At 37.9% G+C, this 16,701-nt stretch overlaps 1 pseudogene; it reads left to right on the top strand.

Moving 5' to 3' along the window:
* Positions 1-901: 901 nt before the first annotated feature.
* LOC107400133 (olfactory receptor 5M3-like) lies at positions 902-1,829 on the top strand (annotated as a pseudogene).
* The last annotated feature ends 14,872 nt before the right edge of the window (positions 1,830-16,701 follow it).

The following is a 16,701-nucleotide window of genomic DNA, read 5'->3' as shown; positions in this document are numbered from 1 at the left end:
AAGAAAAACTATATACAAAAAGTACAATAATTATATACAATATATAAACAACAAATACCTAAATAATGTCTAGTCCATTTGCATTTGACATATTCAGAGAAAATAATTCCATTATCTATCTTATTTTGGTAAGTCCAAAATGTACCCTATTCATTTCCTATCCTAACATATTACTAACAGGACTATCTTATAACATGTTTCAAATTTATACACTTACACCTTTTTAGTGAGTTTCCTTTCTGAAATTCTTAACAAGGAAAACTAGAATAGCTATCCTTCCTATGTCACTCAAAACTTGATACGTATATACATAGAGAACTATTCCACAAAAGTCAATTAACAAGAACTTAGAAGGTTGTTTTATTGGTAATGTGCTGACATTGCAAGCATCTAGACCTAAGTTGACCCCTGAAACTGAGGTAAAAAGATAGGCAAGATGGTAAGTATACTGAAGAGATGGAGATAAGAGAACTGAACTATTTTCCACATAATTTCTCATGCATAATTTTAGCATCAAGGACATGTATCTCTATGAATTTAAAAGAACTTACAGGTTTTGAACTTTTGCCTGATGGAAGAATACTTATGAAATTGTCTTAGTAATGCCTAAGATCACAGAAAGCATAATGGTTTGCTTAGGAAAATATGATGTAAAATAGCTACAAACAGTACAGGTGATATATTCTACATACATGAATAAATTCTCAAGTCATCAAAGAATGGAATTTTCTCAAAGTATTTTCAAAGTAATGTTAACTGTTTTTCTATGTTTTCATTGATTTTACACATTACGGATTATATTCCAAGTTGATATAGTATTTTTGTATGATAGAACATTTAGCTAATTTATTTCATATTAGTTCTACAGATTATTATAACTCATATTAGCAGAAGTGAGAAGATGCTCAACTTCCCGGATGTTACTGAATTTGTCCTTTTGGGATTAACCAGCCAAAGGAACTGCAAGTTCTCTTTTTCATCATCTTTCTTGTGGTCTATCTCATCACTATGGTGGGCAACATTGGCATGATTATATTAATTAAATCAGTCTACAGCTTAGCAGCCCAATGTATTTTTTCCTCAGCCATTTGTCATTTATTGATGTGTGGTTTTCTTCCAACACCACTCCTAAAATGCTGGAAAACTTGCTGTCAAGGACAAAAACAATTTCCTATGCTGGCTGTTTGGTACAGTGTTTCTTCATTGCCCTTGTGCATGTGGAAATCTTCATTCTTTCTGTGATAGCCCTTGATAGGTACATGGCAATTGGGAAGCCCCTGCTCTATGGCAGCAAAATGTCAAGGGTGGTCTGCATTCGATTCATTTCTTTTCCCTACATATATGGGTTTCTGACTAGTCTGGCTGAAACATTATGGACTTATGGCTTGTACTTCTGTGGGAAAATGGAGATCAACCACTTCTACTGTGCAGATCCACCTCTCATCAAGATAGCCTGTGCAGGGACTTTTGTGAAAGAGTATACAATGATAATACTTGCAGGCATTAATTTCACATATTCACTTTCTGTAGTCATCATCTCCTACCTGTTCATTGTCATTGCCATTCTCAGAATGTGCTCAGCAGAAGGCAGGTGCAAGGCATTTTCTACCTGGGGGTCTCACCTCACAGCAGTTGTAATATTTTATGGTACTCTCATTTTCATGTATCTCCGATGACCCACTGAAGAGTCAGTGGAACAAAGAAAGATGGTGGCTGTCTTCTATACCACAGTGATCCCCATGTTGAATCCCATGATCTACAGTCTGAGGAACAAGGATGTCAAGGAAGATATGGAGAAAGTGATTAGCAGGAAGTGCTTAACAAAATAAAATTTAGCTATATTCACTTTCTTTTTTTTAAGTAAAACCTATTTCCTCATAAGTGGAAATATAAACATAAAGTTTTGTGGAAAGAAAAGGAAAGCATATATTACAGCTATGTAGCTTAGTCTTCTGGTGGAACCCTAACAATGGGAGCAGGGGCTGCCTTTAACTCTGTTGCCTGCTTTTTGAACCCTTTCCTCCTTCCAGATTGACTTGCCCTGCCTTAATAGGAGAGGAGGTGCCTAGTCTCACTGCAACTTGTTATACCATGGTTGCCTGATATTCATGAGAGGCTCATCCTTTTCTGAAGAGAAACAGAGGAGGAGAATTGGATAAGGGGGATGGAGAGGTAGGAGGGGACTGGGAAGAGAGGATGGAGGGGAAACTGCAATCGGAATGGAAAAACAAGAAAATAAACAAACACAAATTCGTTATTAAAATTACAAATAGTTGACTGGAAAGATTTCATGAAAATATTTTGGTGTATTACTTAAATTTTTCTTATGTTAAAGTAGCACCAAAATGCTTTGTTTTTCTTTAAAAATGTACTGGATGTCAAATAAAGTAAATTGTAAAATTGTTCCCCCATGTTGCCTATATAAAATTCACTGAAAACATGCAAGTGTTTCTGACATATTGGAAAATGGAAATCTTCATTCTGAAGATGGCAAAGAGAATGATGTTTATCACCTGGGAGAATAAACATTGTGCAATGGGATTTCTCCTCATTTTCTGTTCTTTCTGAACTCAACAATAAAGGAAGAAATCTCTCTTTGATCTTAAAAAAAAAACAAGGAAAACTATTACTATAACTATCTAATATTCACTCCCCCTAAGAGACCCAAGAAGGAAATAATATTACCTAACAAAAATGAAAACAGGAAGTGCATTCAAGCAGCTTCCAAAAAATGTGAGTTGACAGAAACAGCCAGCTGCCTGGAGAGTCACCCAAGGTTTCTCCAAAGTGTTGGGGTATCATCTTTAGCCTATAGGATTACTGTATCTGATAGACTATTTTGTGAAGTAGGATGTACACAAGGTTTACAGTTCAACTTCTGTGGGAGGCCGCTCTTGAGTTCCTCATGGTTTTACCCAGCAGTTTTGCATAGAGGAGGATTAGGACCATGGGCTAAAAGGAAAAAGGGACTACAGAAAAAATGGGGGGACTAAAGACAAATGAACAGGGACTAAAGTGTGGTGGTATTGTGTTCCCCAAAATATTGTGTACTCTAATAAATTTATCTGGGGTCAGAGAACAGACAGCCACTAGATACAAAGGCTAGAGAATGGTGGCACTCACACCTTTAATCCTAGCATTCCAGAGATAGAAATCCCTCTGGATCTCTGTGAGTTCAAGGCCACATTGGAAATACCAAGCATAGTGACACACGCCTTTAATTCCAGAAAGCCAGTCTTTAATCCCAGGGAGTAATGGTAGAAAGCAGAAAGATATATAAGGCGTGAGGACCAGAAACTAGAAGCATTTGGCTGGTTAAGATTTTGGCTGGTTAAGCATTCAGGCTTTGGAGCAGTAATTCAGCTGAGACCCATTCCACATGAGGACTCAGAGGCCTCCAGTCTGAGGAGACAAGACCAGCTGAGGATCCGTCGAGGTGAGATAGTTGTGGCTTGTTCTGTCTCTCTGATCTACCAGCATGGACCCCAATAACTTGCCTCAGGTTTGATTTTATTAATAAGAACCTTTAAGATTCCTGCTACACTAAAGACCAAGTAATAGGGACTAAATATAAAGGAAAATAATAGTTTTATTACAGCGTTTTTGGCTAAAGTGTGGGTAAGCCCTGCCAATGGAAAGGCATGCCGATGTAATGGAATATATATATATATATATATATATATATACGTGTGTGTGTGTATGTATATGTATATGTATATGTATGTATGTATGTATGTATGTATGTATGTATGTATGTATATTATTGAGAGTCAGGGGTTTTATCCTTGAGAGAAAAGGAAAGTGGACTGGAAGGATGTCCGATGCTGTAGCGCAAAATGCTCTTCTGTCAAAATTTTCTATCCCTTTCTCAATTTCTATCTATGAAAAATAAATATAAGGTATAGGGTAGTAATATAGTTTAGGAAAAACTTAGAAGTGTAAGATTGTGTAGGAAAAAATAAGAAAGGCAACTAGACACAAAAACTTTTCAATTATATAACTTTGGTTCTATGAATGCAAACTGGGGGAAAAATCTTTCTTTGTGCTTTATGGGTAGTTTAAAAAAGCTCTTCTTTGAGCTTATGGGGAAGAAAAAGTATCCTATGGAAGCTTTTGATCTGGGAACAGGCGAAATGCTAAGTCCAAGTGGCAAGAGAAAGTGTTTTCTCCCTGAGGCAAAAATGGGGGTGTAAAAAGCCAAAAAGTTTAAAGTTCATAAGTTTTGTGGAAAGTAGGTCTTTCTCTCTTGGGGAAAAAAAATCTTTCTTTTAAACTAAAAAGCTTTTCTTGGAAAATTTGGGGGAAAACATCTCTCTAAAGAGCTTTAATCTTTCTCAAAAACTCTGTTAAAAAACTTAAAAACCAAAGCCTTTCAGAACTCTCTCAGAAAGACAAATTAGAATCACCTGAAGATATTAGTATGGGGACCACCTGTGATTAGCTCTAAGGGAAAACAACAAACCTCTTAAGACAGCAAAACCTCTCTAAGTTCTGTCTTTCAAGCTTTAAAAATCCTCCCTGCAATACAGGAGGCAGGGATGGAGTTCCTAAAAAACACTCTTCTAAGCTCTGTCTCAAGCTAGTAAAAGGCAGCGGGTCAAAGTCCCCTGAGGGAAACACTTGGGAAAATGTGGGTAAACAGATACTGAGAGCCCAAATGGGCAGGAAACTACCTGAGAAAAGCAAAAAATCCAAGGTATTCAGTTATAGCTGAGTTGAGGCATCAAGGGTTTTGTTTGAGTTAGCTATGAAAAGGTGCTTCTAATCATCCTAATGCAAAGATCCCCTAAAACAACGCAAACTGTTAGCATTCTATTATCGCTTTGACCAAAAACTAAGAAGCAAATTGGTCAGCATCTTTGAGTTGGAGTGCATTTCAGGGATACTAGGGTTCATACAGTTGTAAACTTCCTGGAGCCCAGAGCTGAGGCAGGAAGGTGCAGGATCCAGGGGAATATTGCCAATGAACAAACAAAACTAAAGCCATGGGAACTGCACAGTTGCCTGCTTTCCTAAAAGTCCCGGGGTTTATAGGTCCACAGATGCAAAAAAAAAAAAAAAAAAAAAAAAAAAAAAAAAAAATCTGAGAAAAGCTTTCCTATCAGAGTAAGGACCTTTCTGGGAAAACGGTAAAGCTGAACTGTGTCTGAGGCAGTTGTGCTGCTGAGTCAGAACGCTATCTGGGTAAAGAGCCCAGCTAGAACAGAACAGAACTATCCAGAAGTAAAGCTTTCTTTTCTGTCAGAGAAAGTACCTCTTTGAGAAAAGCTTTGTTTCAACTGACTCTGATGAGATGAGGGAGTGTAGCCCTGAGGGGTGATTGCCTCTGGCATAAGCTCTGTCCTTGAGCACCCAGACAAGCAAACACAACCCACTGGGGGACTGGGCCAGGTGAAGGCCTGATGAGGCAAAACACCTGTCCTAGTGTGCGCTTAGATATGGCAAAAACCTCCCTTGCTAAGCTTGATTTATGAACACAAACCTCAGACCTTGAAAAACAGAAACAGACTAAAGCCCCTACCTTCAGAAGCAAAAAAGCTGCCACCTAAGTTTCAGGAACTTTCTGGGGTAGAGGGGATGAACTGAGGCCAAACTGGATACTGTCAGGGAGAAAGACTCTAGAGAAACAGAGGTGACAGATTCATCCCCAGAAAATGCATGACCTGTGAAAGCTGCTAAGAGTTTGAGGCAGACTGGGGGAGGGGAGCCCCTACCTTCAAAAGCAGCTAGCAGAGGTACAGAGCAGCCTGAGATATCTGAAGCTCTGCATCTGTGGAAAAGAACAAGCAAAATAAAATCAATGGGAGAAAATCTCTGAAGGAGCTAGGGAAAAGCTCTGTTGTAAATATTTGTTTTTCACTGACTGGCTAAGGGAAACACAAGCCCCAAGGAAAGTTGCTATCAGAAATTGCCCACCTCAAAGCATGCTAAGGAAGCAGGTGCAGTTCTGATTCCGGGCCAGTGTCAAATGAAGGAGAGACACTTGTTGAAGCCAGCTGAGGAGAGACCAGAAACCTCCCATTGTACCATAGTTGAAAATGTAAAATGCTTGTTTAAATCTCCCATTGCAAAAGCAAAAACTTTGTTCAAACTTCGCGGGCAAGAATTTGTAAGCTAGTCTGGTAAAAAAAAAAAAAAAAAAAAAAAAAAGTGAGAAGTTGACTCTCAGACCCAAAATAGAGCTATGGGAAATGAAGTCCAAAAGCTAGCTTTCAATAAGGGATTGATATAAGAGAAATGCGTTCTGGGAAAGGTAGTTTTTCTGCTAAAGATGGTGACATTGCCCTGAAACACTTTTGTCAGCTCGAAAATACATTCATGGTAAACTTAAAATACAGCTTTTAAAAGAATAAGGAGGAAAATTCTCTAAGAGTTTAAGTGTCGGTTCCATTGAAAAATTGAAAGGATACAGAACTAGGTGCTTCGCGGTTTGGGGCTCTATTGGTAAAATGCCTTATTCACCCTAATAGTTGTGCAATATTTTTACAGTAGTTGGATGACAAAAAGCTACCTATAAGACCAAACAAGCCACTTTAAAATCCTTAAGAAACCAAGGGAAAGCAGTTTATATACTGAATGTTGTCTTAGATATGAAGAAACTTATGTTGAAATTTAAAAAAATTCTTAACCTTTCAAACACACTGCCTGTAATGAGTGATTCCTTTGCAAATCTAATAAGGAGACAAGGAAACAGGCATTCAAAAAGAAATGACTGCTTTATAAATGGGGAATAAACTTCAGAAAAGTCTGTCTTAAAAAAATATTTGCTTCATCTTAAAGTTCCTTATAAAAGAAATCAATGCTAAATATCATAGCTGCTAATATCAGGAGTTAAAGCTAATAAAATGAAAATACTAAATCCTGAAAGTGCTTTTTCTCAAAGTAAACTAATGAAGAAAATGTTTCATTAAAGAACATCTATTCTTGACTCCTTTGAATAGTAACAGTTTTGGTGAAAATATTGGAACTTAACAATCAAGTCAATATGTTTCAACAAATTCAAATACTTCCTCAAGTACAAACAAAAAATTCGAATTAAAAGAGATAAGAGAGGAGAGGCTGGATTCGGTTCATCAGATGCCTATTGGCTACAAGCCATAGGACCACAACCTCCAGAACTTACATTAGTCAAAAATGGGAAACTTTTCTCGGGTCTTTTAGATACAGGCGCAGATTTATCTGTTATATCTGCTAGTCAATGGCCTGCTATGTGGCCCAAAATGAAGACTATTACACAGCTGCAAGGGATTGGTCAAACTCAGTGTCCCAATCAGAGCAGCAATGAGCTCTCCTGGAGAGATGAGGAGGGTCATGAAGGGACCTTTAGGCCATACATTGTCCCTCACTTGCCGGTAAATTTGTGGGGTCGAGATGTTATGAGCTGTATGGGAGTATACTTATATAGTCCCGATACAACTATCTATGAACAAAAAGTTTCTGACCAAAAGTTAATGGAAATGTCATCTTTAACTCCTAAACAAAAAACTAATAAGGACGTTATGGAGCATTTTTAGGAAGGGTCATTGAACAGCCTGTACTCCATGCAGATCCTATAACCTGGAAATCCGACCAACCTGTGTGGATAGATCAATGGCCCCTAACAGAAGAAAAAATAGACTGTCCAGCATTTAGTACAGGAGAAGCTGGATAGTGGTCACAGTGAACCTTCTAATTCTCCCTGGAATTCTCCTATTTTCCTCATCAAAAAGAAGTCAGGGAAATGGAGATTATTACAGGATTCGAGAAAGATTAATGAAACCATACAACCTATGGGAGCTTTGCAGCCTGGATTGCCTATCCCTACTGCTATTCCTGAAAATACATATAAAATTATTTTGGATTTGAAGGATTGTTTTTAGACCATTCCTTTAACTCCCCAAGACTGTCAAAGATTTGCATTTAGTGTTCCCTCAGTCAACTTTAAAGAACCCATGAAAAGATTCCACTGGAAGGTTTTGCCCCAAGAAATGGTCGATAGCCCAACACTGTGTCAGAAATTTGTAGCTCAAGCTATCCAAAGAGTTAGAGAGCAAGTTCAACAGGCTTATATTATTCATTACATGGATGATATTTTGCTTGTGCATAAAGATGAAGAAATTTTGCTTAACACATTAGGATGGCTTCAGCACTGTCTTATCTGTGCAGGGTTGATGATCACTCCAGAAAAAGTGCAAAGACACTCACCATATCAGTATCTAGGACATGTATTTTACCCTAAGGTGATAAAGCCTCAAAAACTGGAAATAAGAAAGGATGAGCTTAAAACTTTAAATGATTTTCAAAAATTATTTGGGGAGATTCAATGTTTGCACCCTTATTTAAAAGTATTTACTGGTGATTTGAAACCTTTAAGTCATATTTTAAAAGGAGATAATGACCCTAATTCATCCAGAGAGTTAACTGAAAAAGGTAGACAAGTTCTTCTGCAAGTTGAAAAGGATATTCAAAACCAGCAAGTACATTACATTAATTATGCCCTACCTTGGTATGCACATATTTTGCCCACTAGACATACTCCTATAGCAGTATTATGGCAAAACAAGCCTCTCTTATGGCTACATCTTCCTGTTTCACCAGCTAAAGCATTAAATCCATACCATGAGTCTGTCGCTTGTTTGGTATAAAAAAGCGGAATTGAGTCTAGATGTTATTTTGGTAAAGAACCTATGGTAATTAATGTTCCTTTTACAAAGCAGCAAGTTGAATGGCTTTTTCAAAACAGTGAATCTTGGGCAATTGTTTTTTCTCAGTTTTCAGGCCAAATTGATAATCAATTCCCAGCTGATCCATTATTGCAATTCATTCAAATGCATTACTTTGTATTTCCTAAAGTCGTTATGAAAGACCCTGTAGAAGATGCTGTGCTAGTTTTCACTGGTGTATCTTCTAATGGAAAGGCTGCTTATGTTATTAATGGAAAAAGTTATGTAGTACATACAACCCCAGCCTCTGCACAGACAGTGGAATTATGGGCAGTGAACATGGTTTTTCAGGTTCTTGAAGACAGATCATTGAGCTTATAGACAGATAATCAATATATTTATAGAGCTCTTCAAGTCATAGAAACTGTTCCCTATATAGGCACTAATAAAACCAAGTCCAAATGTTGTTTCTACAAATTCAAGACGCTATTCACAAATGAAAGCTGCCATGCTTTGTGGGCCATATTAGAGCTCACTCCAATCTTCCTGGTCCTTTAGTTGAGGGTAATGTGATGGTTGATAAGTTAACAAAGATTATCCCAAGTGGAAATGGCTCAATAGTCATATGCTCTTCATCAAAATAGTTAAACAATGAGGGGTATGTCCAAAATATTTTCCTGTTCCTCACTTAGGGGTAAACCTTCAAGGTCATCTTCCCAATCATCAATGTCAAATGGATATTATGCATATTGCAGAATTTGGCAAATTAAGATATGTACATGTGACCATTGACACTTATTCAGGATTTTTAATGACTAGTGCATAACCTGGGGAAGCTACAAAACATGTAATTATGCCCTGCTTGAAGTGTTTTTTGTATATGTATATACCAAAAATTATTAAAACTGATAATGGTTCTGGATGTAGTAGTAAGGCATTTCAACAATTTTGTACCCAATGGGAAATCATACATAAAACATGTATAAGGTGTTCCTTATAATCCTCAGGGACAAGGTATTGTACAAAGGGCTCATAGCAGTCTTAAAATACAACTTCAAAAACTAAAAATTAAAAAAGGAAGAAATTTACCCGGAATCACCACATAATGCATTAAATTATGCTCTTTTTGTTCTGAACTTTTTGAATATGGATGTCTATGAACAGTCTGCCACAGGTAGATTTTGGCACAGTGGCACCCAAGTGACTTTTGCTCAAGTGAAATGAAAAGATCCCTGCTCAGGATTATGGAAGTGTCCTGATCCTGTTTTAATATGGGGTCGAGAACATGATTGTTGTTTCACAAGAGGAGAATGAAGCTCAGTGGTTACTGGAGCGTCTGGAAAGGAGCATGGAACTAAGGAAGGGTCAGCTCCAATGACGTTCCTATAAAGGAACCAGAATGAAAGTGGCTCAATTAGTATTTCTGAGGTTTTTGTCACCGGTTAATGCAAACAGTGAGGAAATAGAGTTCTGAGCTGTGCCACTTTTGGCTTTACTAGTTCCTTTAGAAAAATAATTTATATCACCTAATAGCTGTGCAGTATTTGGTGAAGAGCTTTACAGAAGCTAAATATGGTAATTTCACCCTCAGAGTGAAATGAAGTTTTTCGGTAGAGCAAACCAAGTGTACTGCTGTAATAGAAATGTTTGTTTGAATTGAAGCACGTAGGGAAGCTATTATGAATTTGGGTGAAGGGACAGCCTCTAGTTAAAAAACGTCTACTGCTGTGATATTGCTCTGTATAAATAAAACACTGGCCGGGCGGTGGTGGTGCAAGCCTTTAATCCCAGCACTCGGGAGGTAAAGGAAGGCGGATCTCTGTGAGTTTGAGACCAGCCTGGTCTACAAATCGAGTTCCAGGAAGGTGCTAAGCTACACAGAAAAACCCTGTCTTGAAAACCCAAAACAAAAACAACAAAAAACAAACAAACAAAAAAACACTGATTGGCCAGTAGCTAGACAGGAAGTATAGGTGGGACTAGCAGAGAGGAAGAGCAAAAGGAGAAGATGAGAGAGGAGAGGAGACACCAGCTGCCATTCAGGGAGTATTATGTAGAGGCAACAGTTAAAGCCACAGAACACATTGCAACATATAGATTAACAGAAATGGGCTTAGTATAAGAGTAAGAGCTAGATAATGGTAGGCCTGAGCTAATGGCTGAGCAGTTTAAATAATATAAGAGTCTGTGTGTTTATTTTATAAGTGGACTCCGGGACTGGCAGGACTGGCAGAGCTTGGCAGGAGATGGAGAGAAATTCTCCAGCTACAGTCTACCACTGACAGTGCATCTCTGCCAGTTCTGGATGGCTGAGAGAACTGGTAACTCTGGAGTGTGGCTTTGTCCTGGGAAGGTTACAGTCCCCTAGCAACAACAAGTATCACAACTCTATAATGACAACACTTACTAAATCCCAGTGTTGTATAGCAAAGCTGACTATAAACTCTAAACTTTAGAAATGATGTACATCGCGAGACGGCAGGAACTGACCTACTCTGGTGATGGGATGGCCAGACACCCAAATAGTGGTGCCATAAACCCCATCCAAGGACTGAGGAATCTGAAGGCAGACACCCACGGCTGGTCCCCTGGTGGAGCACTGGGAGTCTAATTAGTGAGTAAGAAGAGGATTTATATGAGCGAGAATTGTTGAAGCCAAGGTTGGATAAAGCACAGGGACAAATAACCAAATGAATGGAAGCACAGGATCTATGAACCAAAGGCTGAGGGGCCCCCAACTGGATCAGGCCACCTGAACGGGTGAGACAGTCATTTGGCTTGATCTGTTTGGGAGGCAGCTGTGCATTGGTGCCAGGTCCTGGGCTGGTTGCATGAGTTGGCTGTTTGAATCCTGGGACTTATGCAGGGACACTTGGCTCGGTCTGGGAGGGGGGAATGGACCTGCCTGGACTGAGTCTACCAGGTCAACCCCGGTCCTCGGGGGAGACCTTGATCTGGAGGAAGTGGGAATGGGGGGTGGGCCGGGGGGAGGGGTGGGCGAGAGGCGGAGAACAGGGGATTCTGTGGCTATTATGTTGAACTGAATGGTGTTATAAAATAATAATAATAATAATAATAATAATAATAATAATAATAAAACCAAAAAATATATATATATAAACTGCCAGAGAGATTGCATAATGACACACACGATATGGTGTCACAATGTGAAATCTAAAACATTCCAGATGCAGGCAAATGCTGAAAATGCAGCATTGCATATACAGGAGAGATGGCTAGCAACTTCTGAATGTTTCTGCAAAGAGGCAAATGAACGCATGTGGCTGGCTGCCAAGAGGAACGCAGCTGCATCTGAAATGTTGTGTTTAAGACAGCATGGTGTAGAGATGAGAAGGACGTTTGTCAGGTCTAGAGAGCAACAACAAAGGACATCATGCCTTTTCTTCTACTTTTCATGTTTGAAAATTTAATGAGGTTAATCAATAAATAAATGTAAAGTCGTTTTAAACAACAACAAAAAAAAGAAATGATGTACATACTTCCTTTCTAGTTAAGAGAATCTTTCTAATAGAGATAGTGATAATAATTAGGAGTAACAAGTAGAAGAAAATGAAAATAAGATATGTGAGTTTGTAGAAATTATTCTCTTGTTAGATCTGTTAAGAAATCTTTAGGTGTTTGCTAAGTTAAATATATGCTAATGGTGGCCCTGTAGAGTTTGCTTAATAGTTCTTATGAATATAAGTGTGTAAAATAGATCTATAGAGTTCCTTTAAGAATATAAGCTTGTAAGAAGTATCTAAGGTAGTCTTAAGACATGTAGTAATAAGCTTGTAAGAAAGATACTAGTTTTAAACATAAGTTTAACTAAGAAACAAGATAAGAAGTATATAAATAAGTAGATGTTAATATGTTATATGAGTTTGTAAAATGAGTAAATGTTGAATGTGAGTCTAAATGCTTTGCAAGAAAAAATGTTATATGTGAGTTTGTAAAAAAGTGTATATGTTAAGTGTGAGTCTATTCTTTTTTTTTTTTTTTTTGGTTTTTTTTTTTTTTTTTTTTTTTTTTTTTTTTTTTTTTTTTTTTTGGTTTTTTTTTCCGAGACAGGGTTTCTCTGTGTAGCTTTGCGCCTTTCCTGGAGCTCACTTGGTAGCCCAGGCTGGCCTCGAACTCACAGAGATCCGCCTGGCTCTGCCTCCCGAGTGCTGGGATTAAAGGCGTGCGCCACCACGCCCGGCTTAATGTGAGTCTATTCTTAATGTATATGGTGGAAGAACCTGAGACACAGAAGGTAGTGTCCCAGTAGACTGCAAAGCAGGCAGTCTGAATGGCTTCAAAAACTCCAGAAGCCACTAAGAAGCTAAGAATGGCAGACGCCAGAACCAGCACAGCAAGGCATCCTCAGCTGAGATCCATGGAAAATTGACGCAACACAGAAAAACCTGAGCTAACATCAAAAACGGTGCAGTTTAAAATATTACTATAACTAAAAAGGTCTCTGGCTTGAGAATAGAAGTTGCAGAGACACTTGTTTGAACTAAAATTGTTAACTGAAAGAAGTTTTGGTTGTAAAACTTCTCTTCACATTTGAAAGTGAAAGCATGATACCAAAATTTACTTTTTAGAACATTTTGAACTTAAAATGAGAAAACTGAAAAAAGACTTTTGTTAGGGATTTATTAATATTTGGAAGGCTGATACCAAAATTTATTATTTAAATTTTGGGACTTAAATGAAATGAACAATAGAGATTTCATTGCAATGGGACAATTTTGGGCTTAATTATAGAAATGACCTGGGAACTGTTTTCTAGAATTGGGTTAAAAATGGAACTGATTAAATGAAGAAATTTATTGTTTCTACCTAGAATCAAAATGCAGTTTTGTGTATGAATATATTCTTTATTAACTGGTGATTTATGAATTATTTCATGGAACTGTTTATGTAAAAATGGAATTACTTATGCAATTGGTTTCATGTTACAAATGGAACTGTTTAAACGGAAAAGTTTGGATTTTCTAACTAGGCTTTCGACTGCTTAAAAAAATTATAAAGAAAAGGGAGAGTTAATATTCCTTAGTCTATTTAATTTAAAAAATATTTTCTTGTTATTTGAGTGGATTAATGTTATGTTTTGTTAGTAAGAAATGCAAATGGGTATATACTAAAATTTAAAGTGTAAAGAGTTTTATTATAAAACTTCTTTTGGATGTTTTGCTAAAAGTTTTTGAAGTGTGTTAATGGTTAGACTGAGAATATTGCTTTTCAATATGGGTTTGTAGGAACTGTATAAGTTTGGGTTCCTCTAACTAGGTTTGAGATATTGTTAAAAAATTATAAAGAAAAGGAGGAGTTATGAGGTTGAAGTATGTTTGCAGAAATTATGTTTAACCTATTGATATTAATGCACCCTGGTTTTGTGAAGTTAAGAAAATATTTAAGTTTGATATGAATACATCAAAGTTTTTCCTATGTTCTGTTAGCAAAAAATTCACATGATTAAGAGTTAAAGTTGTAAGACAGAGAAAATTGTTGACTTTATATAGTATCATATATGCTAATTCAAATGGTTCTGTTAAGAGTTTGCCTTGTGTTGTAAGATTGGGAGAATTGTGACTATGTATAGCAATATTTATGTTAACCTGTTAATAGTAATGATGAAGCTAAGGGATTCTTCAAGTTTGCAGTTGCCTTAAGAGTTTTTGGTTTACATAGGGCTTGAGGCAGCTAAGACTGCTGTAGTCACCTTGGACCTAATTCAAGAGAGAAATGCCATCTTTATCATCCTCTACTCCCATACTTGAAGATATAATCGAGATTGTTGTAAGCCATTAATAATTAGTTATTTATCTTGCCCCGGACTTCCCTTCTGGACCAGAGGTGAGTGTCTGGGCTCAGCCTAGACCCCATCCCTGGGTACCAGCCACTCTGGGGAAGACCTGCCCAACTTGGCCCCAGGTTCTGGCCACCAGGCAGGTTCCCTTCTAGCCCTACTAGGAAGGATCCCCTTCTCCAAGACCCCTGGCAAACACTGCAAACTCCACACCCTGCTCCCATTCCCATCCACCTGAGACCCCAACCACTTCCTGAGACATAGAGACTGGCCCCTAGCTCCCATCCTGCCCTGGACTTCCCTTCTGGACCAGAGGACTTGCCTTCTGGACAAGAGTGCCCATCCTGCCCAGGACTTCCTGTCTGGACAAGAGCTCCCATCCTGCCCTGGAGTTCCCATTTGGAAAAGAGAGCTCCCATCTGGACAAGAGAGAGAGACTTCCTGAATCTATAAGCACTGTCTGAACCAAGTGTGCTGATAAGACCAAGAACAAACCACAAGGAGATGGGCAGACTTCAAGGCAGAAGTACATACAACAAAATGAAGAACAATACAACATCACCAGAACCTAGCCCTCCTCCAGCATCTAGACCTGAACATCAAAAATTGGAAGAAGCAGAAGAAAACATCCTTACGAATAACATCATGAAGAAGGTAGAGGCTTGTGTAGAGGAAAAGACAAATAAAAATGGGAAGAACGCTACAAAAAACTGGAGGAAAGGACAAATAAAGTAAAAGAAAACAATAAAGTCAAGGAAGAAAATAATAAAGCACTGAAAGAAAATCATGAAAAAGCAATGAAACAGATGAAGGAAACAGTCCAAGACCCGAAAAGGGAAATAGAAAAAAGGAAGAAGACACAAACAGAGGGAATGCTGGAAAGAAAAAATCTGAGTAAACCATCGGGAAATTCAGATGCAAGTATAACCAACAGAATGCAAGAGATGGAAGAGAGGATCTCTGGCATTGAAGATACAGTAGAAGAAATAGGTTCATCAGTCGAAGGAAACACTAAAGCCAACAATGTCATGACCCAAAATGTCCAAGAAATTTGGGACACGATGAAAAGACCAAACCTATGAAGAATAGGGATAGAAGAAGGAGAAGAATACCAACTCAAAGGCACAGAAAATATTTTCAACAAGATCATAGAAGAAAACTTTCCCAACTAAAGGAAGGAAATGCCTATGAGGATACAAAAAGCCTATAGAACACCAAAACAGACTAGACCCCCAAAATGTCCCCTTGACACATAATAATTAAACAACTAAATGTACAGACTAAAGAAAGAATGTTATGAGCAGCAAAGGAAAAAGGCCAAGTGACCTATAAAGGCAAACCCATCAGAATAATACCTGATTTCTCAATGGAGACATTGAAAGCCAGAAGGACCTGGACAGATATAATGCAGACACTAAGAGACCATGGATGTCAGCCCAGACTAATATACCCAGCAAAATTTTCAATCATCATAGACAGAGTGAACATGTCATTTGAAGACAAAACCAGATTTAAACAATACTTATTCACAAACCCAGGCCTACAGAAAGCACTAGAAGGAAAATTCCAACCTAAGGAAGTCAGATACACCCTCAAAAACATAGGCAATAGATAAAGCCACAGCAGTAAACCTCAAAGAAGAGAAGAACACACCCACACCCACTACCACCAAAAAAAAAGAAAAAAAAAAACCCAGGAATGAACAATCACTGGTCATTAATATCCCTTAAAATGAGTGGACTTAATTTGCTTATAAAAAGACATAGGCTTACAGAATGGATACAAAAGCAGGACCCATCTTTCTGCTGCATACAAGAAACACATCTCAAATTCAAAGATAGACACTACCTAAGAATAAAAGGCTGGGAAAAGACTTTCCAATCAAACGGTCTTAAGAAACAAGTGGGTGTAGCCATCCTGATATGCAGCAAAATTAAACTTAAATCAATCAAAAGAAATCAAGAATGGCATTACATACTCATCACAGGAAAGATCCACCAAGATGAAGTTTCAGTTCTGAACATTTATGCCCCAAATACAAGGGTACGCACATATGTAAAAGAAACACTACTAAAGCTTAAACCACATATAAAATCCCATACATTAATAGTAGGAGACCTCAACACCCCACTTTCAACGCTGGACAGATCTTCCAAATCAAACCTTAACAGAGAAATAAAGGACTTAACTGATGTCATGACTCAAATGTACCTAATAGGCATCTACAGAACATTCCATCCTAACAAAAAAGAATATACCTTC

The sequence above is a fragment of the Peromyscus maniculatus genome, chromosome 4 (genome assembly GCF_049852395.1).
Source record: "Peromyscus maniculatus bairdii isolate BWxNUB_F1_BW_parent chromosome 4, HU_Pman_BW_mat_3.1, whole genome shotgun sequence".
Lineage (NCBI taxonomy): Eukaryota > Metazoa > Chordata > Mammalia > Rodentia > Cricetidae > Peromyscus > Peromyscus maniculatus.
This window is presented reverse-complemented; position numbering and strand designations above follow the sequence as displayed.